General features: G+C 34.8%; 1 pseudogene; it reads right to left on the reverse strand.

The window, feature by feature from the left end:
* Positions 1-6,283: 6,283 nt before the first annotated feature.
* On the reverse strand, positions 6,284-7,072 carry LOC114890894 (annotated as a pseudogene).
* Between the last annotated feature and the right edge of the window lie 20,008 nt (positions 7,073-27,080).

A 27,080-nucleotide genomic window follows, 5' to 3' on the forward strand; every position in this document is an offset into this window, starting at 1 on the left:
GTTTCTGATCTTACAGGAAATATTTTCAGTTTTTCACCATTGAGAATGATGTTTGCTGTGGGTTTGTCATATATGGCCTTTATTATGTTGAAGTAGTTTACCTCTATGCCCACATTCTGGAGAGTAAAAACTCATAAATGGCTGTTGAGTTTTGTCAAAAGCTAATTCTGTATCTATTGATGTGATTATATGGTTTTTATTCTTCAATTTGTTAATATGGTGTATCACATTGATTGATTTGCATGTATTGAAGAATCCTTGCATCCCTGTGATAAATTCCACTTGGTTGTGGTGTACAATACTTTTAATGTGTTGTTGGATTCTGTTTGCTGGTATTTTTTTGAGGATTTTGGCATCTATATTCATCAGTGATATTGTTCTGTAATTTTCTTTATTTTTAGTATCCTTGTCTGGTTTTGGTATCAGGGTGATGGTGGCCTCATAGCATGGGTTTGGGAGTGATCCTCCCTCTGTAATATTTTGGAAGAGTTTGAGAAGGATAGATGTTAGCTCTTTTCTAAATGTTTCATAGAATTCACCTGTGAAGCCCTCTGGTCCTGGACTTTTGTTTGTTGAAGATCTTTTTTTCTGCCTTACTGTCTCAGTTTATTCATTCTTCAACTTCTGTTCTTCAACTAAATTCTCACTTCTGCTTTAACCTCTTAAAGAAAATTGTATTTTTAAATAAATCAAATGTATACTTTTCTAACTTAATTTTTGATCTCTCTATAGCATTTTACACTAATAAAGACTTTATTTTCAGTGATTTTTTTGTGTGTTTGTTAATCACATATTTTTAAATTTGAAAATATTTTTTTCAATGTTTATTTTTTTTTCTGTATATTGCTTTAAGACTCTTCACAGGGTACTGTAATTAAGTGGGAGTGAAGGGGCTAATCATTTGACTTTCATGTATTCCAGAGCAAAGGCCATGTTGAAGACTTTATCCTGTTAGTGATTGGGATTTACTAAAAGGTTTTTAATTGCATAGTATTTTTATCAATTCTGTGTTTTAGAAGTACTAATTTGATATAACTGAAACTGATTCATTCCAACTTTCAGAAGATAAAATGATGATGATTAGTTGGGAAGAAATTGAAATATTCCAAAATGAGGTGACAGAGTTCTTAAACAATTTAATAATTATTAAATAATGAGCTGTTAGGCACTTAAAATGATGGGTAAAAAGTTTTAAAAGGACTTTTAAAAGGCTTTTATTTTTTGAGCTGAACATTTCAATGAAGTTGTTCTTAACTGGCTGTGATTTTGCCCCCACACCCTGGTGACATTGACAATGTCACAATGATTGCCACAGTTGATTGTCATAACTGGGGGAGATGTTACTAACATCTAATTCATAGAAGTCAGATATTCTGACTTTTTGTTTTGGCTAAATTTGAGATTACTAATGGATATCTAAGTAAATAAGTTTGATATTGTTTGCATAAATAGTTCTTATAACTCAAAAGAGAGTTCATGTCTGGAGATATAGATATGGAAACTGATAACATATAGATGATATTTGAAGATTTCAATGAGATTAATCAGTAATAAAATGTGAGCAAACACCAACCAGTTTATCACTGAATACAAGGGTGTTAAAATGTGTTAGAAGGCTCCCAAGATATTGATCATTTCAGCCCTCATGATGGATAAGTTGGGTATAAAGCAGTTATTAGTCCCTGATCCTGTCATCTTCAGGGTTAAGCAATTTTCTTTTAACTAAATGGGCCAAAACAAATATTTTTATATTCTATATTTTCCACAACGTGGAAAATATTAGTAAACACTAATAGCATAGAAGAATGAAAGGTGAGAGGATTAAGGAAGACTAGAATTTAAGGGACCTATCAGAATGGAGGAAATTGAGAGGAAATTATGAGAAGAGATCAGTTGTGGAAGCAAATAATTAATAGTAAAAAAAAAAAGAACATATAAAAATGCTTAAGAGATGTCAATTAAGATAAGAATTTATACATAGTAACTGATTTTAACAAGAATAGAGATGTGACTGACCCTGAAGTGTGAAGTCCTAATACTGCTTATTGTTGAATGAAATGCCTTATAAGTCTTTGTAGGGGGAAATTCTTTCTCCCCACTGTACTGGAAAGAGATAAGTTAGAATGAAATTATCCTTTTTTGTATTTCCTCTTTGTGGTTATTTACTGGGAGAATAAGTTATTTACTGCACTGGTAAGATTTATGTGACTTCTGGGGTTCATTGAACCACATCCAAAATTCCCAACATTTGACATTGGTCTTAAAAGTGGGAAATAGAGCACATTTTCCTCTCTCTTTATCTGCTAGTTCACAGATGAGGCAACAATAATTTGTTATTATTATTGGGTACTGTTTTATTTATTTATTTATTTATTTACTTTACAGGTGATTTCTAGACTTTAATCATTTTCATAAGTGAAACTTTACTCCCATTGAATAGCAACTCTTCATTCCCCTGCCTTCAGTATTCTATTCTGTGCTTCTATGTGTATAACTATATTCTAAACCACATGAGTGAGTGGAATCATGCAGTAATTGTCCTTCTGTGACTGGCTTATTTCACTAAACATAATTTCCTCATGTTTATCCATTTTACCACATATGGCAAGAGTTCATTTTTTTCAAGCTAAATAATATTCCATTGCCTGTATAAACCACATATTCTTTATTCATTCATCTGTCTATAGACATTTAAATTATTTCCATATCTTGGCTATTGTAAATAATGTTGTAATAAACATGAGAGTATAGATAATTCTTATCTATAAGAATCAGTTCAGATGCTGATTTTATTTCCTTTGGATAAATATATCCCAAAGTGGAAATACTAGATAAGGTAGTTATATTTTTAATATTTGAGGAACTCCCATGCTGTTTTCCATAGTGGCTAAACCAGTTTACATTCCCACCAAAAGTGTACAAGCTTCCCTTTCCTCTAGAACCTTGCCAATACTTGTTATCTCTTATCTTTTTGATACTAGCCATCCTAGCATGTGTAAGGTGGTACTTTTTTTTTTTTTTCATTTCCCTGATTACTAGTAATGTTGAGAATCTTTTCATGTACCTATTGGCCAATGTATGTCTTCTGTGGAGAAAGCTTATTCAAGTTATTTGCCCATTTTTAATAGTTTTTTTTCCTATAAGTTGTAAGAATTCTATTTATATTTTGGATATTAACCTCTTCTCAGATATATGACTTGCAAATATTTTTTTTTCCCATTCAATGGCACTTTTCTTTTTCTTTTTTGGCTGCATTGGGTCTTCATGGCTGTGCATAGGCTTTCTCTAGTTTTGGTGAGCGGGGCCTACTCTTCATTGTGGTGCATGGGTTTCTCACTGCGGTGGCTTCTCTTGTTGCAGAGCACTGGCTCTAAGCTCATGGGCTTCAGTAGTTGCAGCACTCAGGCTCATTAGTTGTGGCACATGGAACCTAGAGCACATGGACTTCAGTAGTTTTTGTGTGTGGGCTCAGTAATTGCAGTATGTGGGCTCTAGGGCATGTGGGCTTCAGTGATTGTGGAGTGCAGGCTTGGTAGTTGTGGCTCATGGGCTCTAGAGTGCAGGCTCAGTAGTTGTGACGCACAGGCTTAGTTGCTCCACAACATGTGGGATCTTCACAGACCAGGGATCAAACCCATGTCCCCTGCATTGGCAGGCTGATTCTTAACCACCACACCACCAGGGAAGTCCTGGCAATTTTTACAGAATTAGAAAATACAGTTTTAATAATATAAAACTAAAACGGACTCTGAATGGCCAAAACAATTTTTAGAAGACAGAATAAAACTGAAGACATCACACTTACTAATTTCAAATTATATTACAAAGCTACAGTAATTAAAACAGTATGGTACTGTCATAAAGACAGACATAAATCAATAGAACAGAATAGAGAGCTCAGAAATAAATTCACACATATATGGTCAATTTTGATAAAGGTGCCAAGAATACACAATGAGAAAAAGATAGTCTCTTCCACAAATGTTGTTGAGAAAACTGAATACTCAAATGCAAAAGAATAAATTTGCATACATATTTTATACCATACACAAAAATACACAAGTATACAAAATGGATTAAAGACTTAAATGTAAAACCTGAAACTGTAAAACTCCAGAATAGTACATAGGGAAAACCTTCCTAACTTGGGTCTTCACAATGATTTCTTGTAGATGACACCAAAAGCATATGGAACCAAAGCAAAAATAGACCAGTGGACTACATCAAAATTTTGTTTTGATGTATTTATATCATTGTTTAGAAATTCACGCTTTAACTAAGGCTTAAAGACTCATCCTTTATTACAAAATTCCATAGCTCCATGAATGTGCATAGGTAAATATATTTAGGAACACTTTCATAGCATTGCCTAAACCATAAGTAGATCTTAAGAGATAGGGAAAGGCAAGTGACAGGATGGTCACTTATTTTGGATTAAGACAGTCCAGGAAAGGCCTTGATGAAGAAAATAGGAAGGAAGTGGATGAAATTCTCAGGTGGAGGGGAGATTTATTTAATATCAACTGTAATGATGTTGCATTGCAAATATCTACAGTGAGATTGTTCTCAGTGTATCCTTATCTTGGGTTAATATGGACAGAAGTAAAGAGAATGATCCAATAGTGTGGGAGAGAGAATTGGATCAAAAAATAAGAACTTTTAATGAGATTCTAAAACATGAATATTAAGAATTAGGAAGACAGAGAAAAAAGAAAAAGTGTACATTCTTAGTATATTGAAAGTTATGATTTCAGAAATACAAATAGAGAACTGCCATCACAAGTAGCCACAATATTACAAATATATATTATTCATATGTCAAAAACACTAATAATATAAAAATCATATCAAATATCTCTATTTGCTATCAAAACATTTCTGTATTAATAAATGTGTCATTCAGAGATATCAGCTCGGTGTTTTGTGACCGCCTGGAGGGGTGGGGTAGGGAGGGTAGGAGGGAGGGAGACGCAAGAGGGAAAAGATATGGGAACATATGTATATGTATAACTGATTCACTTTGTTATAGAGCAGAAACTAACACACCATTGTAAGGCAATTATACCCCAATAAAGATGTTAAAAAAAATAAATAAATGTGTCATTTATTTCCCATGTAAATGAACACATCAGCTTCATATGTTTTATTCCATAAAAAAAGGAATTAAAACTTAATTCAGTATTCCTCAAAGTGTATTTCACAGAAAAGTAGGTTTTATTAGATGCTTGAAACAAATAAATAAAAAATGTCCATACAGTTAGTCAGAATGAACTACCCAACCAGAGAGATGGATGTTGTCTAACCAAATTCCCGTGGGAAAGCCCTGGCTTCTCTGATTGCAGTTTAGATTAAATTTGCTCTCATCTTCTGAGTTGGACAGTCAGTTTCACCAGTTAACATCAGTGTTTCTATGTTACTACTGGGCTGTCATATGTCACTTGATTCATCTTAATCTATGAAGTGTCAATGTTATCCACTGTCTGCAAAAGGCCTGGAGTAAAGGGACGAAACAAAGGCTTGCAATTCCAATTTGCAGGATGTTGCTGAAATTATAATACTGAGCCTCTTATTAAAAACTAAGTGGGAGGTGGATAGACCTAGAGTCTGTCATACAGAGTGAAGTAAGTCTGAAAGAGAAAGACAAATACTGTATGCCAACACATATATATGGAATTTAAGAAAAAAACTGTCATGAAGAACCTAGGGGTAAGACAGGAATAAAGACACAGACCTACTAGAGAACAGACTTGGGGATATGGGGAGGGGGAAGGGTAAGCTGTGACAAAGTGAGAGAGAGGCATAGACATATATACACTACCAAATGTAAGGTAGATAGCTAGTGGGAAGCAGCCGCATAGCACAGGGAGATCAGCTGGGTGCTTTGTGACTGCCTGGAGGGGTGGGATAGGAAGGGTGGGAGGGAGGGAAACTTAAGAGGGAAGAGATATGGGAACATATGCATATGTATAACTGATTCACTTTGTTATAAAGCAGAAACTAACACCCCACTGTAAAGCAATTATACTCCAATAAAGATGTAAAAAAAAAAAAAAAAACTAAGTGAGTTTTACCCTGTACAAAAGGGCAGAATACATTCATTTGTGATTATCTAAATTCTGAAGGGAATTTTATCCCTTCCAAAGAGTTGATTAATTTCCAGGAACAGTGAGAAACAGTGCAAGGAATATGATCTTGATCATCTCCATCACATGGCCTGGCAGAAAAATCCTCAGATGACCTGTGCTGTGTAATTGCTTCCTTCCTTCTTTCTTTCTTTCTTTCTTTCATTTATTTGGTGTGTCTCCTGCATATGAAGGACTATCATTTTCTTTTGCAGAGAAAAATTCCCTACTTTCACCGCATTTCTCTGCTATGGCATGACTTACACAGGTATTTCCTTCTTTCCTTTGGAATTTCCTTTCTGCCTCTAGTTTATCCCAAACTTGCCTCCTCTTACAAAGAGGATGATACTGTTTGGCATTCACATAGAGGCTCTTCTTCAAATATCTCTGTCCCAGTAAAGGGATACCTTAGATAGCACGCACAGAGCCAGATCCAAACACCATCATGACCGTCCCTTCTGAATTGATCACATAGCCTGCCACTGGTAGAATTATGATAGACCCTTGTTGGTTGTGTTGGTTTTGGCTCCTGTGTGAACAGTCTGTGCTCCTATCAAACTTGCTGCTGGATCATGCCTTTCCAGTGAGTGATGCCATCTTCCTTAAATGGCTGATAGAAGATGGTCTGTCCTTCAACAGTCTGTGCTACTTGCTGCCCCTAGAGAGTGATCTGCTGCTGTGTTTGTGTCTGATTGGTAGTGACAGTTGTCTGTGGCTGCTGGATGATGATATGATGCATCTGGCCCTTGCAAAGTCTGTCCTTTCTTTTACTCCCAGATCTGGGTCTATCTCAATGGAACCAACTGTATCTGCTACAAATATTCTGTGTCCCAGATACAGGTATTAACATGATGGTTTCATCATGTCCACAAGGGATAGTTTGGATAATGATAGGTTGGACAGAGATTAACACTAACTTGTACCACTAATGTATGTCCCTGGACCTGCTGTTGAATCCATCTTGCAATCTGCTCTTTTGAAATATTGCTCTTTGCTGCATTCTGCTCTATGGTCCAATGAAGTTAAAATCCTATTCAAAGACAGCTTTGCTCTGGAGATCCTAGAAGATTATGAAGTATATTTCAGAGTGCAGGGGAGTTAGTAACAGGTAAGATTGCTCTGGGTCTGGTGCCTGAAAATCTGGACCTAAGTGTGAGAGAGAAAGAGATGCATCTCTATCTGGCGCTAGCACTCTGCAAGGGTCAAGAACTCCAATGTGCCTGCTCCAGTGGTCACATCCATGCATGGGACTGGCCTCTGCAGGCCTTGGACTAGAGTGCCTGGAGGCACTCACAGGCTCTGGGCCAAGGCCACCAGCTCTTTTGCTCACCTAGGTAGGCTAAGCTCAATTCTAACAATCTATTTTTTAATTTAATATATATTCATAAACATATGCATATGCACACTGGACTACATTACTTTCTGATAACCATTCTAGGATATTTAGGCAAGTATTATTTATAAAACCATCGATAAAGCATTAGAAAAAGTGAAAACAGCAAAGAAAATTCCTATGACAATGCAAACTAAGAGATAAAAGAAACATAGAAAGACAGTTCTAGGGATATTAGCAGAATAACAACCCTGTCTAAAAATCAGAGACTAGAGCACATAGTGATATTTGAACATGATCTTTAATATAGAAATATTTTGACAAGAAAAGTGGGAAATTTATGGAAAACAGCATAAACTTCTTTCAAAAAGTGGGGAACAATCCAATTTGACATTAATGTAAGACACACAAAGGAACAGTGGTCTTATATTAATAAGATAATATTAATAATAAATATTATAAATAATAAATATAATATAAAAATAAATATTATAAATATAATAATAAATATTATAAGACAATAAAGGAGTTGCAATCTTCTATATTTTGTTACTGTGTTCTCTCAACTTTTTATTTTTTCTTTCTACAGATATGCTATACTTGTCTAGTATGGGCTTCTTATTGCAACCCTGTAAGTCAGCATCTCCCAGGGTTCTGGCTTTAAACTTCTTACTTTGTACACTCATCCTTAGAGCTGACCTCACAGCCATGGCTTCCTGAAAAACTTTAATGATGATGACTCCCATCTTAAATCAGTCTCCTAAACTGCAGACTATTTCACCAAATGCCTCCTAGTTATCTCCAATGAATGCCCTATAATGATTCTAAAACCATTATGTCCATCATTTCCTCACATATCTATGTTGCCTTGAGTTCTCTAACTTGATATATAACAATGAAATGCTTGAAAAAAACAATAGAGGAATCCCTAGGCAACAGTAATAATCACATGATGTCACATCTGTAGACAATTTAGAATATCCCTCAGAAATTTTCCACACAGAGGAAATAAAAGAGAGTGATAGCGATCCACCTTAAAGATAGTTTTACTGGAATAGAATTTCTCTGAAATGTGCCTCTGTGGAGAAGTAGGAAGAAAGAGCAAAAGAGATTTTCAACTGAAAGGGAGGAATGTAGGACTAGCTACATAATTTACAGCACCCAGTGAAAAATAAGAAGTGGGACTCCTGTTAAAAAATTATTAAGAATTTCAAGTCAGTAGCAGTAGAACATTAAACCAAGTGTGAGACCCTACCATGTGCAAGCCCTGAACAACTGCATAGCCCACACATCTTGAAGCCATCCTTACGTGCAAGGATCCTTACGTGCTAAACCATCCTTTTGTGCTAAGCCATCCTTAGCCTGCCGAAATTGGCAAGTTAGAAAGTACTTGGGGTTCACATAAAAGAGCAATACGTATTCATAACGAAATTTTAAAGAAAATTGAAAGAGAGACAAGATCTCTAAATGAGGACAAATTGTGACATAGAAATTTTCAGTATCCTATTAATCTTCCATTCAGCTCTACCTGTAATTAAATCAGTGATGATATGAAATATTAAGGAACTATGCTTTTACTTTATTAGCTCATAACCATTCTACATTCATAACTTTTCTTAGAAGTATGATTGACATTTATTAACATATTTTGTAATAAAGAAGTTCTCACTGTGTCCATCATTACTTATCTTAACCTGCATGTGCTTATTTTAAAGAAAATATTCATATGGCTTCTATGAAGATTTGTTTTCACTTCTGACATTTTATCTGCAACTTCCTACATGATAACTTCAGAAATGAAGCTTATATTGCTTATAAGCTTATATCTATATTGATATTGTAGGCTATTATTTAATTCCTTCCATTATGTCTTAGCGGTACAAACTCTGCTATTATTGATCATGCTATATTTCAAGACCTATTGAAAAAAATCTTTTGTTGTTTAATTCACTTTCAATGTAGCACATCTTCATATCATCAACTCTGCCTTTTCATTCAATGGATTTTACCCTCTTTAGATTTATTACATTGTTTACTCTTTTCAGCTTATGAACTATTTTCCCAGATTTAAGAAAATTAGGCACCGTGAAAAATATAGGAGGATACATAAAAGCATTCTATATTCTATTCTGGAATATATTTGTACATCATTGTTGACATATGCCCCCTGCTGGTCCAGTTTTGATCCCTCCTCATTGGAACCTGTCAATCATTCTAAATTGTATGTGGGTTTTATAATGTGAGGATATTTCCCAGAGGCTAAAATAACTGAAATTCTTGGGTAAATTGAAAAACAAATAAATACGTGAATTAATAGATTCAACAAAAGACATGACAGAATATGCGATTCTGTGTATATTTATTATTTGGATTTTCAATGCTGTGCCATAGAGAAAAGATGGAAAAAATCTATTGCTAAAATTGTTATGGTAAAAGGTTTTTAAGCTCATCTTGCTTTTAGAAAATAAATGAGACAAATTAAATATCCTGAGTCATATCAGGGAGAAAAAGCTATCTAATATCCTGTGTTTGGTATAACTGATAAGTTTTTTATGTTTTTAATAAATGGTGCATATAAATCTTTTGATATATAATTTTAGTGGTGTATATAGAAAATGAAGTTTTCTGTAATTCTAACCTCTTTTGCATTGTCATGTGCTACTTTCGCTTCCAATGTTGTTATATTGTTATATCTAGTATCTCTTTTCTTGTTCATTTCATACTCATGAATTGGAAAACGCTTATTAGAAAACGTTTTTATAAAGTTCAAAAAAAACACAAATTATAAAATGTCCATATATAATTTTCATTTTTTGCAAATTAATGTTGGTTAAATGTCTGTTGTTCATTATCACATTGTAAATTCCATAATGGTGGTAAAATATTTAGTTCTAGATTAGGTGCACAGTTCCATGGTCATAGTTTGCAATATTTTATCAATTCGCCACATGAGTTCCAAATTCATATTTATTCTGTGAGAATTTTGTAGTAACTATACAAGCACAATCCAAATTATAAAATATAGGAGTATTTGGATGGGTTTGTTTTTATTTTTGCTTGTGTTTATTTACTTTGTGAGAGTGCAATAACCTCCAAAGTTTTATTTATTTAATAGTCTGTGAATCAAAACTCATTGAAAAATGACCAATATCAGGCATGTGATGTGTCAGTCATATTTCCTGAATAATAAAATTTTTACCGTAGAAGTTACTGTCCTGGGTTCTAGTTTCTCCTTCTCACATACATTTGAACATGTCTGTGTTTATGCTGCTGTTTGAGAACATTTATGTTAGGTATGATGCAGGCATCTCAGTGAAAAACAGCCTTAACTGGCAATCAGTTCAAGAATACAATCTCAGAGGATAATTCATTGAAAATTGGGGAGATTCTCACATTTCTGTTGCTTTTCTATAATCTTTCACATGAGGATCACATCTTAACTGCCAAAATAAATCCAAAAGAAACAGATAAGGAGAGTCAAGAACAGAATGGTGATCTTACCCAGGGATAAAGGTACATGCTTAGTATAAGGGGAAGATTAACAGTAAGAAAAAGTCCCAACTGTAATGATTACAATGCAGTTATAACTACATCATAAGCATTATCAACTTTAAATAAATTCATATGTAAGTAGGGAATGGTAGCTTGGAGGAATACATTTCACAGGTGTAATATAAAACTATATTTACTTGAGATTACATTAATTAAAAACAAGAGCAATGAGCTCATGAAAAATCTTCCAAGCTGAAGCAGGATATGTTACAAATAAATTTACCATTTAATTGTATCTTGAGGTCCAAATTACTTCATACTTATGGAGATGGCTATTGAACTCAAGAGAATAAGGTTATAAGATATGTATCAAATGGGACTGGTTTGTGGGTCAGGCCTATTGCAGCAGATTATCAATTCTGGAATGAACACTAATACCAGATTCAGTACTTCCCATAAATTTGAAGAGGTAAAGAAGAATTTTAGAAAAAAAAATCAAAGCCATAAGTGTCTATATTGTCCCTTTTACTGCTAACATCCACTAATTCTCTTGAGGTTCACCCTCTGATAATTGGTATTCTTTGTTGTGAATGGAATTGTCTAGGCTTCCACAAATAATTTTGACTAATAGATGTATTTATAGAATCATATGCATTGCAAATAGAGAACAAACTGCATATATTAAAAATAAACTATGGACTAGAGAAAAGAAAACCTCATATTCAAAAGAAACATCATAAGACCGTGGCTTCTAACCATAATGCAATAAAGTTAAAAATCAATGAGATGATGTAAAATCCTCATATCTCTATGTTAACAAACTACAAAGTGAATACTGAGTTTAAAAGAAAATAAGGAAATTTGCAAAATACTACTTAATTCTTATGGAATTTTCTTATGCCAAAATATATAAGCCAAAACTAAACTAGCCATTGTAAGAAAATTTGTAGTTTAAAATACAGTTCAAAAGTAAAATGTGTCTACTATACAGCCACTAGAATGGCAAAAGTTAAAAAGACAGACAATAAGAGAATAACAAACATCTGTGAGGATGTGAATGAATAAATATTCATATACTGCTGATGGCAAAGTAAATGGATACAACCACTTTGGAAATTTTTATACCTTGGTGGTATCTTTTAAAGTTAAACAGTTGAATATATTTTGACCTAACATTTACATGCTTAACAGAAATATTTATGATATATATTAACCATATAATATGCACTAGAATGTTCATGACAGTACTATTTTAATTGACCTAGAACTTTACCAGATGCCCCAAAATAAATTAAATTGTAAATATAAATAAATTAAATTATGCAAATTAAATTGTAGCATATCCATATAATGTAATTCTTTTCAAAAATAAGAATAATCTGGACTACTTGCAATATGAATGGATCTCATAAAGCATTATGGCAAGTAAAAGAAGCAAGACAAAAGAATATACACTATTTGGAAGAAATGCTATAGAATACCATACAGAACGCTGCTTTGAAAGAGGATAGGAACCTAAAGGGAATACAGGACAGCTTTTAAGAGGTTATGAATTTTGATCTAGGTTGCTAGTTTCACAAAATAGTCAGTTTGTTAAAATTATGTGAGCTACACTCTTATGTGCACTACTCAGTATTTATATTACCCTTCAATAAACAGTTTTAAAGGACAGATGAATAAATGTTGAAAATATGTAAATTCTCAAGTCAAAATTTTAAAAAGAATAAGAAAGCAAATCCAAAATATAAAGAATGAAGGACGTTGGTTTTGAAAAAGAGCCACGGCAATGAGTGAGAGCAAATTACAAAGCCTGATTCATGTTTGAGTATAATGAGAGCAATGATTTGGATTCAATTAAGGTTAGTACCACCTTAATTTATTATGTAATCATCAACAAGTAGTTCAAATTGAAGCTCAATTTTTGGTCACAGATACATTTTCCTTCTTTCAAATAGAAGGAACAAAACAGAAAATTAATAGATAAAGGAATCCATGAAGATCATTCTTTTTCTGTTTTAACTGGTAATAGGAGACAGAAGTTGGGAGGGAATATAAATACAAAAGCAGCAATTTTACCTTTCCACATTCTGTTTCTTATTGTATTACTGGGTCTATTTTTGTTTGTATTATGGTAGGTGTGGAGTTTTGATAACCTGTAGGGACACTTTCTCATAAATCTGGTGAGACATCTTTTACTTCCACAGTAAAAAACACAGGGCCAATTTAATTGACAGGTGATAGTACTTTCAGCAAAACTCACTGTACCAAAAACCCTAACACAAAAGTTAGAAAGAATAAAAACTCTATGCAGTTTAGCTCTTTAGCCTGCTGGTACTTGAACATGTTTCACTACCCATATGGTTTATGAAATTACAATTATGTGTCTCGCCCTATTAAAGAGTTCAATAAGTATTTTCTCATTAATAATTGATTAACTGATCAGAACATTTCTTAAGTATCTTTAGCCAAGGAAAGAAGGTGTCACTATATCAGGATAATGATGTATATGGTCTGTAGCAACTATCTCAGGCTCCGGGTCCGTATGAATGGCAAGCTCCATTTAACTAGACATAACTGGCCATTTGGGGACATAACTTTTGGATTTTGCAAGAGCATTACTCTATCCCTTCAACAAGTTTACCATGAGTATTAAAAAAAAACAAAACAAAGCATTTGTGTAATAATTTCTTCCTCTTCGCCACTAGGCCATATTTCCTAACCCTAACCGTCTCTGCATGATCTACACTGTCTTGGCATATCAAGATAAAAGCCCATCTCAATTTCATAGTGCCAGGGCATTTAGGACTCTTATCCCTTAACTTTTTATTGAGTCTTTAACCAAAAAGAGTGACCAAATTAATATTTCTTACTTTAATTACACATCCCAAACACTTAGGAATATAACAATTATTCCATCGAATATTCACCTTGATATTACCACCAGACAACTAACAACGACACACACATACATACAAACAGACTGCACGTACTTCCTCCTACCACATCGTATTGGTAAAGTTTGAGTATGAGAGAATATACCTGAACCATTATAGAGTAAGGGAAATTTTGGAATTTTGTGGAATGTGTATATTGTACTGCATGTACACTATCCCCTTAGATGCATTGGTGAAACAAACTATGTGGATTCCATGAAAATTTTTCCTGGGAACAAAATACAGTATATTTATTCATGTCTCTTAAAATGTCTTGCTGAACACTTTACTCCAGTGGATGTCATTATTGGATTGGAGAGCTTTCTATTTTTATTTGTGGAAGTCTAAGTGCTCTTACGATTGCTGTCGATCAGAGATCGATGTCCTTAGGCACTCTTTGGAATGGAAAATATGTCATTTTATTTGAGAGATTGTTGTGTACAAGTATCACAATTAATTGATCATATAGACCCTCCACCTTCCATAAGGACTTTATAACTTCTACCCACTTTTCCAAATCCTCTATTACACAGCCTCATTGTAACTGTGAGGACCTATATAACAAAGATATTCTCATGTGGATATTTTAGAGCCAGTTAACTTCTACCAGTGGAATAAAGGAAATAAACTTAACAAATCAATTACTTCATTCCATTCCCTTGTTGACAGGGCAACAACTATCGTCAAAGTTTTTACTAATGATTACAAGTGTGACACAATGTTATTTAATCCATTCTAGTTCTACTGTGAGGAACCATGACCAATCTACATAGCGGGAGTCGTTTAACAAAAGTAATATAAAGTAAAATAAAATAAATAAATTTTCTTTTACATCTTTGAATATCCACTTAACCTAGAAAGAAACATTTAAACTTCTTAACCACTAAGACAGGCTGTTCAAATTAAGGGATTTCTGTTGTACCTTTCCCATTATTCTGATCCTTGACTTCCTTCCAAATTCATAAAATAACACTATCTTCTGAAATCTCATTTATTTAGTCCCATAATACTTTCTGCCTGATCTAACATTATGGTTTTCCTAATTTAAAAGGCATCAGAATAGCTGTTTTCTCTGCTTGCAATGACTCCACTAATATTTATATTACCCTAAATAATTCTCCATGTCAATAGGCAGTATCTACATCCCATATTAACACTAACTTCAGCACAACTGCATGTTCCATAGAATGTAGAATGACATAATGGGGGGTGTGACCTTCATGTTTAGCTTTTACCAGCCAGGTAAGCTCTGGCACTGGGTTTGCTAAATATCTGGGCCCAAGGGATAAAGTGTGCCATCCTGAGAAGCAATCCAGATACACTACTTTTTTCCTTTCCTGTGACTACCATATGGTCCTACCGCATTTGAGCAGGTTGGAACTTTCTTTGCCAAATCCAGAATTCTGCTAGTGACTAATTAAGTGGATAATAAGATGATGAAGCATTTGATAAATGACAGGCACAGAAGATCCAGGTGGAGGCATCTAAGCAACAGTGATCCCACTCAGGTGTCCCCAATTATACTACAGATTAAGAGTCAGTTTCTGAACTCATACCAGTTGAAAGACATCTGTTAAAAAGAATCTGAGACTAGACATTACAGGGGACCTTGACTCAACAGTGCATGCAAGAGTAACAAAAGATCTCACCTGGGGAATTTACCAGTAGAGCCTAGGCCACCTCCAGAGTCCAATCCTCAAAGCCTCACTTGGGTTAGAGATTGAAAGGTGCCCTCCTAAACCTTTTTTGAATTGCATGTTGTACTCAAGAGAAGACTGTAGAGACCTGACTGGCTTTCTGCCACAGGCCGTCTCCTAGAGACCTCTTAGAATGTTCTTTTTTGTTCCTTTTTGCTTAAACCAAAACAAAGGGAGTATGCATCTTATATTTATATCAGGCTTTTCCCTTTCTCACTTAAACCACTAAGCTATTCTGTCAGTCCTGCCACAGCTACTCTAATGTCAGTAGAGTACATTTATAAAATATTTTTCAGAGCTTTGTGTGTGCATGTGTATGTTTGTGCATATGTGCTTATGTACACACTCATAGGCTAGTAAAATAGGGAAAAATGTTTGTCATTGGAAAAATTGATCAATAAAATGTGGAGGATGAAGACTGTGTAATATATATAACATTTAGAAAAAGTCTTCACAAGCAACCTAGGAGAATATTAACTAACACTCTTCACCCAGGTACATTCTTCTTTCCTCAAAGAGGATGGCAAAAGGAGTCTTTAATTTTATCTGGCAGCATTAAAATAGAGCGGTGATTTTTTTGAATCTTAAACCCCTTATTAGACAAGGAGAACTGTCATGCCTCCTGCTCTATATATGTATTTACATGGATATATATACGTGTAATAGGTTGTTTGCTTTAGTATAATTGGTATTGTTGGTCTATTTCTCCACACCTGGCTGTTCGACCCACTTTGATCATCCCACAATGGCTAAAATAACCTTCTACTTTGTTTTCTATCTAATCTAAAGTTTGAGTGCTTTACCAAACTTAAAATTATAAAAGCAGCTGCCATGAAAAAAAACTATGTCTATTCTCAGTAGCCTGGCATATGAGATATGTATCACTCACTGGATTATGAGCTAGATAAGTGTAAGAACATACTTTGTCATATTTACCAATTTAACCCTGGTGCACAGTACACCACTGGTTTTAATTGTTTTTTAAATAATAAATGCCTTTTAAGTTCCAGCTCCAGTTAAATATTGTAGCTCTTTCTGTGTATTCTTATTCACACCAGACAATTTCATAATCATGTGTGGAATCTCGTACTGTAACTTCCTATTATTTGTTAAAATATATTCTCAAAATATAGATTAAGTAGCTTTTCAAACTTAGAATTGTGGCAGAAATTACTTCTGGTTCTTCTCTATGCTGGACTCGAAAGAATATTATACTGCCCTGTTCCCTGAGGTTAACATGTTTATATAATACTTTGGCCAAGAAAATGTGAGTGAAAATGACATATATTACCCCTGGGTGGAAATACTTAATTGCTAGTGCTTGACTTTTTCATTCATTCTTTCTCTGTCATACAGAACTAGAAAGTTGTGTATTCCTGATATATGTGTACAGATGGTTGAGCCTCATTCAGCTTGGCTCACTGAACTACCTCATAAAGGATAGTTGCATGAATGACCACTTAGATTTGCAGGGGTATTTACCTCAGTTACTGAGATCAAAGAGTTGTGAGTTGTCAGAGCATAACATAGTCTCTCCTGATGGACACAGAAATTTCTCACTTCATTGTGTTTTCTTAGCCTGTCTTTTCCCCTAAGGAAATGAGTAATACCTTTTTTTATTTCTTTCTGCATTTTATTTATTTTTTATTTTCTCTTTTTTTATTGAGGGATAGTTGCTTTAAAATGTTCTCTTATTTTCTGCTGTACAACAAAGTGAAGCAGCTATATGTATACATATATCCCCTCCCTCTTGGACCTCCCTCTCACCCCCACCCTCCAATCCCCCCATCTAGGTCACCACAGAGCACCGAGCTGACCTCCCAGTGCTATACAGCAGGTTCCCACTAGCTATCTGTTTTACACATAATAGTATATATTTGTCAATCCCAATTCCCAATTCATCCCACACCCTTCCCCCCATGGGACCAAACATTCATTCTTTACATCTGCCTCTCTATTTCCGCCCTGCAAATAGTTTCATTTGTACTATTTTTCTAGATTCCACATATATGTGTCAATATACGATATTTTTCTCTTTCTGACTTACTTCACACTGCATGACAAACTAGAGGTCCATCCACATCTCTACAAGTGACCCAATTTCATTCCTTTTTATGGCTGAGTAATATTCCATTGTATATATGTACCACATCTTCTTTATCCATTCATCTGTTGATTGACATTTAGGTTCCTTCCATGTCTTGGCTATTGTAAATAGTGCTGCAATGAACATTGGGGTGCATATTTCTTTTCGAATTATGGTTTTCTCTGGGTATATGCCTAAGAGTGGGATTGCTGGGTCATATGACAGTTCTATTTCAGTTTTGTAAGGAATCTCCATACTATTCTCCATAGTGGCTGTATCAATTTACATTCCCACCAACAGGGCAAGAGGGTCCCCTTTTTTCCACACCCTCTCCAGAATTTATAGTTTGTAGATTTTTTGATGATGGCCATTCTGACAAGTGTGAGACGATAACTCACTGCAGTTTTGATCTGCATTTCTTTAATAATTAGTGATGTTGAGCATCTTTTTATGTGCTCCTTGGCCATCTGTATGCTTTCTTTGAAGAAACGTCTATGCTTTCCACCTATTTGGTGATTGGGCTGTTTGTTTTTTTGATATTGAGTTACATGAGCTGTTTGTGTATATTGGAGATTAATTCCTTGTCAGTTGCTTCATTTGCAAATATTTTCTCCCATTTTGAGGGAGAATTCTCTATTCATCTGGTTTATGGTTTCCTTTGCTGTGCGAAAGCTTTTAAGTTTAATTAGTCCCATTTATTTATTCTTGTTTTCATTTTCATTACTCTAGGATGTGGTTCAAAAAATATCTTGCTGTTATTTATGTCAAAGAGTGTCCTTCCTAAGTTTGTTCTCTAAGATTTCTATAGTGTTTGGTCTTACATTTAGGTCTTTAATCATCTTGAGTTTATTTTTGTGTATGGTGTTAGGGAGTGTTCTAATTTCATTCTTTTACATGTAGCTGTCTGGTTTTCCCAGCACCACTTATGAAGAGACTGTCTTTTCTTCACTGTATATTCTTGCTTCCTTTGTCATAGATTAGGTTACCATAGATGCGTGGGTTTAACTCTGGGCTTTCTATCCCATTCCATTGATGTATATTTCTATTTTTGTGCCAGTACCATACTTTCTTGATGACTGTAACTTTGTAGTGTACTCTGAAATCAGGGAGCCTGATTCCTCCAGCTCCGTTTTTCTGTCTCAAGATTGCTTTCACTATTAGGGGTCTTTTGTGTTTCCATACAAAGTGTAAAATGGTTTGTTCTAATTCTGTGAAAAAAAGACATTGGTAATTTGATACAGATTACACTGGATCTATAGATTGCTTTGGTAATACATTTATTTTCACAATACTGATTCTTCCCCTCCTAGAACATGGTATATCTCTCCATCTGTTTGTGGCATCTTTGAGTTTTTCATCAGTGTTTTATAGTTTTCTGAGTACAAGTCTTTTACCTCCTTAGGTAGGTTTATTCCTAAGTATTTTATTTTTTATGTTGCTATGGTAAATGGGATATTTTTCCTCAATTTCTCTTACTGATATTTCATTGTTAGTGAATACGAATGCAAGAGATTTCTGTGCATAAATTTTGTATCTTGCAACTTTACCAAATTAATTGATTAGTTCTAGTAGTTTTCTTGTGACATCTTTAGGATTTTCTATGTATAGTATCATGTCATCTGCAAATATTGATAGTTTTCCTTCTTTTCCAATTTGGATTCCTTTTATTTCTTTTTCTTCTCTGCATTTTGTGGCTAGGACTTTCAAAACTATGCTGAATAGTGGTGGTGAGAATGGACATCCTTGTCCTGCTCCTGATCTTAGAGGACATATTTTCAGTTTGCTGTGGGTTTGTCATATATAACCTTTATTATGTTCAGGTAGGTTCCCTCTATGCGCACTTTCTGGAGAGTTTTTATCATAAATGGGTGTTGAATTTTGTCAAAAGCTTTTTCTGTATCTATTGAGATGATCATATGGTTTTTATTCTTCAGTTTGATAATATGGTGTATCATATTGATTTATTTGCATATATTGAATAATCCTTGAATAACTGGGATAAATCCCACTTGATCATGGTGTATGATCCTTTTAATGTGTTGTTGGATTCGGTTTGCTAGTATCTTGCTGAGGATTTTTGCATCTATGTTCATCAGTGATATTTGTCTGTAATTTCTGTTTTGGTGATATCTGTCTACTTTTGGTATCAGGGTGATGGTGGCCTCGAAGAATGAGCTTGGGTGTGTTCTCTGCAATTTTTCAAAGAGTTTGGAACAATGGGAGTTAGCTCTTCTCTAAATGTTTGATACAATTTACCTGTGAAGCCATATGGTCCTGGACTTTTGTTTTTTGGAAGATTTTTAATTACAATTTCAATTTTGTTACTTGTGATTAGTCTGTTTACATTTTCTATTCTTCCTAGTTCAGTCTTGAAAGGTTGTACCTTTCAAATAATTTGTTCATTTCTTCCAGGTTGTCCACTTTATTGGCATATATTTGCTTGTAGTAGTCTGTTTTGATCCTTTGCATTTCTGCAGTGATAGCTGTAATTTCTCCTTTTTTGTTTCTAATTTTATTGATTTGAATCCACTCCCTTTTCTTGCTAAAAGTTTATCAATTTTGTTTACCTTCTCAAAGAACCAGGTTTTAGTTTCAATGATTTTTGCTACTGTTTTCTTTGTTTCTATTTCATTTATTTCTGCTCTGATGTTTATGAATTCTCTCCTTCTATAACTTTGAGTTTTGTTTGTTCTTCTTTCTCTAGTTGCTATAGTTGTAAGTTTAGATTGTTTATTTGAGATTTTCTCTGTTTATTGAGTTAGGATTGTATTGTTATAAACCTCCCTCTTAGAACGGCTTTTGCTGTGTCCCAAAGGTTTTGGATCATTGTGTTTTCATTGTCATTTGTCCCTAGGTATTTTGGATTTCCTCTTTGATTTCATCAGTGATCTTTTGGTTATTTAGTAGCATATTGTTTAGCCTCCATATGTTTGGAATTTAGAAATCAATTACAGTTTTTTCCTGTAATTGATTTGTAATCTCATAGGGTTGTGATTGGAAAAGATGCTTGGTCTGATTTTAATTTTCTCAAATTTACCAAGGCTTGATCTGGGACCCGAGATGTGATCTATCCTGGAGAATATTCTGTGTGCACTTGAGAAGACAGTACATTCTGACACTTTCAGATTGAATGTCCTATAAATATCAATAAAGTCTATCTGATCTATTGTGTCATTTAAAGCTTGTGTCTCCTTATTTATTTTCTGTCTGAATGATCTGTCCATTGGTGTAATTGGGGTGTTAATGTCTCCCACTATTATTGTGTTACTGCTGATTTCCCCTTTTATGGCTGTTTGCATTTGCCTTATGTATTGAGGTGCTCCTATGTTGAGTGAATAAATATTTATAATTGTTAAGTCTTTTTCTTGGATTTATCCCTTGATCATTATGTAGTGTCCTTCCTTTCTCTTATAACAGTCTTTATTTTAAAGTTTATTTTATCTTATATAAGTATTGCTTCTCCAGATTTCTTTTGATTTCCATTTGCATGGAATATCTTTTCCATCCCCTAACTTTCAGTCTGTATGTGTCTCTATGTCTGAGGTGGGTCTCTTGTAGACAGCATATATGGGTTTTGATATTGTGTCCATTCAGCCAGTCCGTGTCTTTTGGTTTGAACATTTAATCCTTTTACATTTAAGGTAATTATCAATATGTATGTTCCTATACTATTTTCTTAATTGTTTTGTGTTTGTTTTTGTAGTATTTTTCCTTCTCTTTAGTTTCCTGCCTAGAGAAGTTCCTTTCGTTTTTTTTGTAAAGCTGGTTTGGTAGTTCTGAATTCTTTTAGCTTTTACTTGCCTGTAAAGCTTTTGATTTCTCCATAGAATTTGAATGAGGTCCTTGCTGGGGAAAGTAATCTTAGTTGTATGTTTGTCCCTTTCATTACTTTATATATATCCTGCCACTCCCTTCTGGCCTGCAGACTTTCTATTGAAAAATCAGCTGATAACCTTATGGGGATCCCCCTGAATGTTATTTTTTGATTTTCCCTTGCTGCCTTTACTATATTTTCTTTGAACTTAATTTTGTTAGTTTGATTAATATGTGTCTTGGTGTGTTCCTTCTTGGGTTTGTCCTGTACAAGTCTCTCTTCACTTCCTGGACTTGGGTGGCTATTTTCTTTCCCATGTTAGGGAAGATGCAGCCCAAGTGCCACCCCTGACATGGTATCCTCTCACTACCCAGGTCCAGGTGGGTTGAGTGTCACCCCCCTCCAAGGCCTCCTGTGATGCAGCAAGCCCCTGCGAGTCTGCATGTGGAGACCTGTAACCCTGCTGGCCTGCAAGGGAAGCTGTGCTCTGTGCCAGCTCCAGGAACAGATACTGGAGGCAGAAATACATGCAGAGGTGGGGCTGACTCAGAGGGTCCAGGGATGTACCTAGAGGTCTTGGAGGGCTGCTGGGGAGCTGGTGGATTGTGGGGTCTTCGTTCCCAAGCCTGGAGTTGGGCCTGTCCTCCTGTGGTGGGAGCAGTGAGTCCAAGTCACTGGGCTAACAGAGAGCTTCGGTCCCAAGGAATATTAATCAGTGTGAGGTCTCCCAGAGGTGCCAAGTCCCAGCTCCAGCCAACTGCCTGCAAACTCTGGTGCTGGATACCTCAGGCCAAACAACCAGCAAGACAGGAACACAGCCCCAGTCATCCAAAAAAAAAAAAAAAATAGATAACAAAAAAACATGCTACAGATGAAAGAGAAAGGTAAAACCTACAAAACCAAATAAATGAAGAGGAAATAGGCAACGTACCTGAAAAAGTATTCAGAGTAATGATAGTAATGATGATCCAAAATCTCAGAAATAGAATAGAGGCATGGATTGAGACAATACAAGAAATGTTTAACAAAAACCTAGAAGAACTAAAGAAGAAACAAACAGTGATGAAAAACACAATAACTGAAATGAAAAATACACTCAAAGGGATCAATAGCAGAATAACAGAGACAGAAGAACAAATAATTGAGCTGGAAGATAGAAAGGTGGAAATAACTTCTGAGGAGTAGAACAAAGAAAAAGAATGAAAAGAAATGAGAACTGTCTCAGAAGCCTCTGGGACAGCGTTAATCACACCAACATTTGAATTATAAGGGTCCCAGAAGGGGAAGGGTCTGAGAAAACTTTTTGAAGAGTAATATCTTCTTTAAAACTAAAATACCTTTATGTTCATTCGCAGATATCAAAAGAAAGAGTTAACTAGTGAAATTCATTCTTTCAAAAGACCCACAAGTGAAAGAGTACATGGAGAAAGCAGGCTGAGGCCCTGAAACTTGTGACTATGGTTCTTACTCTCTAATCTGTTCCTTCTTTGGAGCATTCTACCTCTTCTGGCTTGCAGTAAAAAGCAGATTGTAATTCATAAGTAGTCTTCCTCAATTGCTATTACATTGCCACTCATGAAAGCCACAGCAGAGTGAGTTCCTGTTTTCCTTAGTAAAAGAATAGCTTCACTTAGTGGTATAGTTAAACATGGCTGTGAACATAATTATATTAGTAAAATATGGTTTCAATAGGCCAATAGTGACCATGCCTGTATAAGTAAGGTCAGGCAGCTATTAAAACCAAAACACATTCATGCACAAAGTTTCATTGCTGCTCTATTTTTTTTCTGACACAAATACCCCAATGTTTGAACCTCTCTACATCTGCTTCATAGAATCTACTCTGTTTTCCCTTTTTCTGTTATTCTGTATGAATTTCAAAGCTATACACTCTATACTTTCTTATTTCTGAATTTTCATGTCCTGCTAAACAAGTTATTCTTATGCTAAATGTGATATAACAAAATTTTGCATACATATTATGCTTATGTAGGTTAAAAATAAACTACATAATGTTTTGTAGTAAAATATTGTCAATTAATTAACTAAAAATACATAATCAGAGTTATACTAGTGAGACAGCATAACAGATACAATTTTATATTGATTTGTGCTAATACTGACCATGTATCTGAGCAGGACCCTATCGGGCCTTTCTGAGACAGACCCTTCCCCCATATCCTCTGCTTTAACTCCTCTCTGAAGTACCTAGATAACAGTATCTGATGAATATTTCCTGAGTTGTTTTATAGATATGAAAAACCCTCACCAAATGGAAGATGTTAACTACTTGATGACTATGAGCCCATAGCCCCAGCCATTGGAGCCAAATGATTGATAATTTTAATCCCTGTGACACTGCCCTGTTACCTTACCTTACCATTAATCAATTAGAGAATTGTACACAAGTTGATCATATATTATGCAATCCCACTCCATCACCTCCCTTTTAAAAGTGCTTTACTGAAATCCTTCAGGGAGTTTGGGGTTTTAGGGCATGAGCCACCTGTCACCTTGCATGACTCTGCAATAAACATTTCTCTGCTCCAAACTCCAAGGTTTAGGAAGTGTATGGCCTCGTTGTGTATCAGGCACGTGAACTTGGGCTTGGCAATAACTAATCAGTACTTGTGAGCTAGTGATCCACATGGTACCTTGGTAAGTAATCACATTTGGGCAACAAGTTTGAGAACAAGTTGGATTTATGTGAAGTTTCCATGGGTTTCCAGTTCATGTATTACTCATTAACATGTACACTGGATACTTGGAACTTATTTTTCATGTAATTTTTATTCACCACTTTATTCTAAATATGCCACTTATAGGGCAGTCTCCTTTATATACATTTTTTGACACGTGATGAAAATGTTACAAATGGTATAGTTGAGCAGAATAAGGAGAATAGAATAGGTCAGAAGAAATTGAATGTTACAATAGATCTAAATTATTTTGGTATGTATTATAAACCACTAGATAAAAAGTGCCATAAAGTTGAGGAAATGGCCTGAAAAATAAAATGAGCTTGTGATAAAGGGGAAAAAGAACTGATGAAGGATTTTAATTACCTAGTGCACAAAAATAAATCTAAAAATGTGCTGTTCAGAACTACATAATATTGTCTCATAGTCAAGATATCACTTACCTTCTTTTCACTCCACTTAAGATAAAACTTCTATATAATCCCAAACTATACAGTTTTTTTTCAAATTATCTGCTAAGTTTTGCATAAGTTTTGACTCATTTACTTGGCATAGATATTCTAAATTTTTTAAATTAACTTTAGTTATGGCATTTTTCCTAGTTAAAAAATAACACTTTGATTATGATTAAACAGTAGATATAAAACAGACCAGAAATCTGTTAATAGGTTACTAGGAAAATCAAACTGAAAATAAATTATATTAATATATGTAGCTCAAAAAGAGAACCATAAGAGTTCAGCACATTTAGAGTAGAAAAAGCACTGCAAATCTACCCACATGTATTTTGGGATATCTATATTGTTGAGTCTTGGAAAGGAAAAAAAAACAAGTTAATGAAATGTCAAAAGTCCAAAGTGAATTTAAATAAAAGCATTTCACCTAAAATTACCAAACAAGTTTGAACTGAAGTTTAAATCATCATAACTTTGCCCTCTACCTCAATTTATTGCTGTACCACTTTGTCTTCAGAGAAAAAGAATGAAAAAGAAGAATCAAAGAAAGTGTTTGCAAGCACCTGAAATATCAAGGGTCTGGATTCTAGCTGCTAATTGGTTTAAATCCTTAGATAGGAACCTCTTATAGCAAAACCTCTTATTAGTAAGCTTATTTTTTCCCTCAGGTCACCGGTGTCTGGACTTCTATAGGAAAAATTCTATTTAACATATCAGAGGAATTTTCATTAATCACTGTGCTTCAATAATAATTTACTATGTAGTAGTTAAAATAAATGTATCCTGTTTATAAAGGAAAAAAGTCATCTTAGTGTGCTAGGTTAAACAATAAATAGTTTATAAGTGAATTAAAACATGATTTTCTCATCTTCTACAAGCATAACAACCCAGATTCTGGAACCTAGAGTTAATTTACTTTCCCATAAAATATTGAAAAAGGCTACAGTGTTCTTTTGTATTCATTACCAGGTACTTGAACTTCAGTTTTGCAAAAAGATAGAAAATCTTGATAACTTGCTCCAGAAAAGTCTCTGATAAAATTTAATATAATACATTGATTAAAACTTAAGTATTTGAAAGTTGATGCCTGAATTCATAGCCCAAAATTTTAGCCATTTTTAGCTTGGACACCTTGAGCGAGTTCATTATTCTCTTGGAGTTTCAGGCCCCTAATCTGGAAAATAATAACCTACAAGGTTATATAGAGAGAGATTAAATGAGATAATAATATAAAATGCTTAGGACAGTGACTAGCAGTTGCTGTATAAAAGTGGACTTTCATTTTCTGTAAGCTATTATTTTTGAAAATCAGAGATAAATGGTTCCATCTAAGAGTGCATAGTGTTTCAAAGATAAATTTGAAATGTCCTTCAGGCTAGATGTCAAATATTGTAATTGATTTTTTCTTGGGTCCATAGCAGAAGAGTTTGGTATTTCTAAGTGTATAAATTCATTTCCAGAGACTTAGTAGGAAATCTTTATATCTCAGCTACCAGTTAACCCTTCATGGTATTTCAGGCAGTCATTTCTGCAATCTGGCTGGCAGTGTATAGAAAAGATTTCCTCTTGATACAAAACTGAGACATTTTTTATTTTTATTATTATTATTTATTTATTTTGGGGGGGAGTACGTGGGCCTCCCACTGTTGTGGAATCTCCCGTTGTGGAGAACAGGCTCCAGACACGCAGGCTCAGCAGCCATGGCTCACGGGCCTAGCTGCTCCATGGCATGTGGGATATTCCCATACCAGGGCACGAACCCGTGTCCTTTGCATCAGCAGGTGGACTCTCAACCACTGTGCCACCAGGGAAGCCCAAGACAGATTTTTTTTTTTAACATCTTTATTGGGGTATAATTGCTTTACAATGGTGTGTTAGTTTCTGCTTTATAACAAAGTGAATCAGTTATACATATACATATGTTCCCATATCTCTTCCCTCTTGCATCTCCCTCCCTCCCACCCACCCTATCCCACCCCTCCAGGTGGTCACAAAGCACCGAACCGATATCCCTGTGCCATGCGGCTGCTTCCCACTAGCTATCTATCTTAGGCTTGTTAGTGTGTATACGTCCATGACTCTCTCTCGCCCTGTCACAGCTCACCCTTCCCCCTCCCCATATCCTCAAGTCCGTTCTCCAATAGGTCTGTGTCTTTATTCCTGTCTTACCCCTGGGTTCTTCATGACATTTCTTTTTCTTCTTAAATTCCATATATATGTGTTAGCATACAGTATTTGTCTTTTTCTTTCTGACTTACTTCACTCTGTATGACAGACTCTAGGTCTATCCACCTCATTACAAATAGCTAAATTTCGTTTCTTTTCATGATTGAGTAATATTCCATTGTATATATGTGCCACATTTTCTTTATCCATTCATCTGATGATAGGCACTTAGGTTGTTTCCATCTCTGGGCTATTGTAAATAGAGCTGCAATGAACATTTTGG

Source organism: Monodon monoceros, unplaced genomic scaffold, assembly GCF_005190385.1.
Source record: "Monodon monoceros isolate NGI ecotype Baffin Bay Population unplaced genomic scaffold, NGI_Narwhal_1 Contig661_ctg1, whole genome shotgun sequence".
Taxonomy (NCBI): domain Eukaryota; kingdom Metazoa; phylum Chordata; class Mammalia; order Artiodactyla; family Monodontidae; genus Monodon; species Monodon monoceros.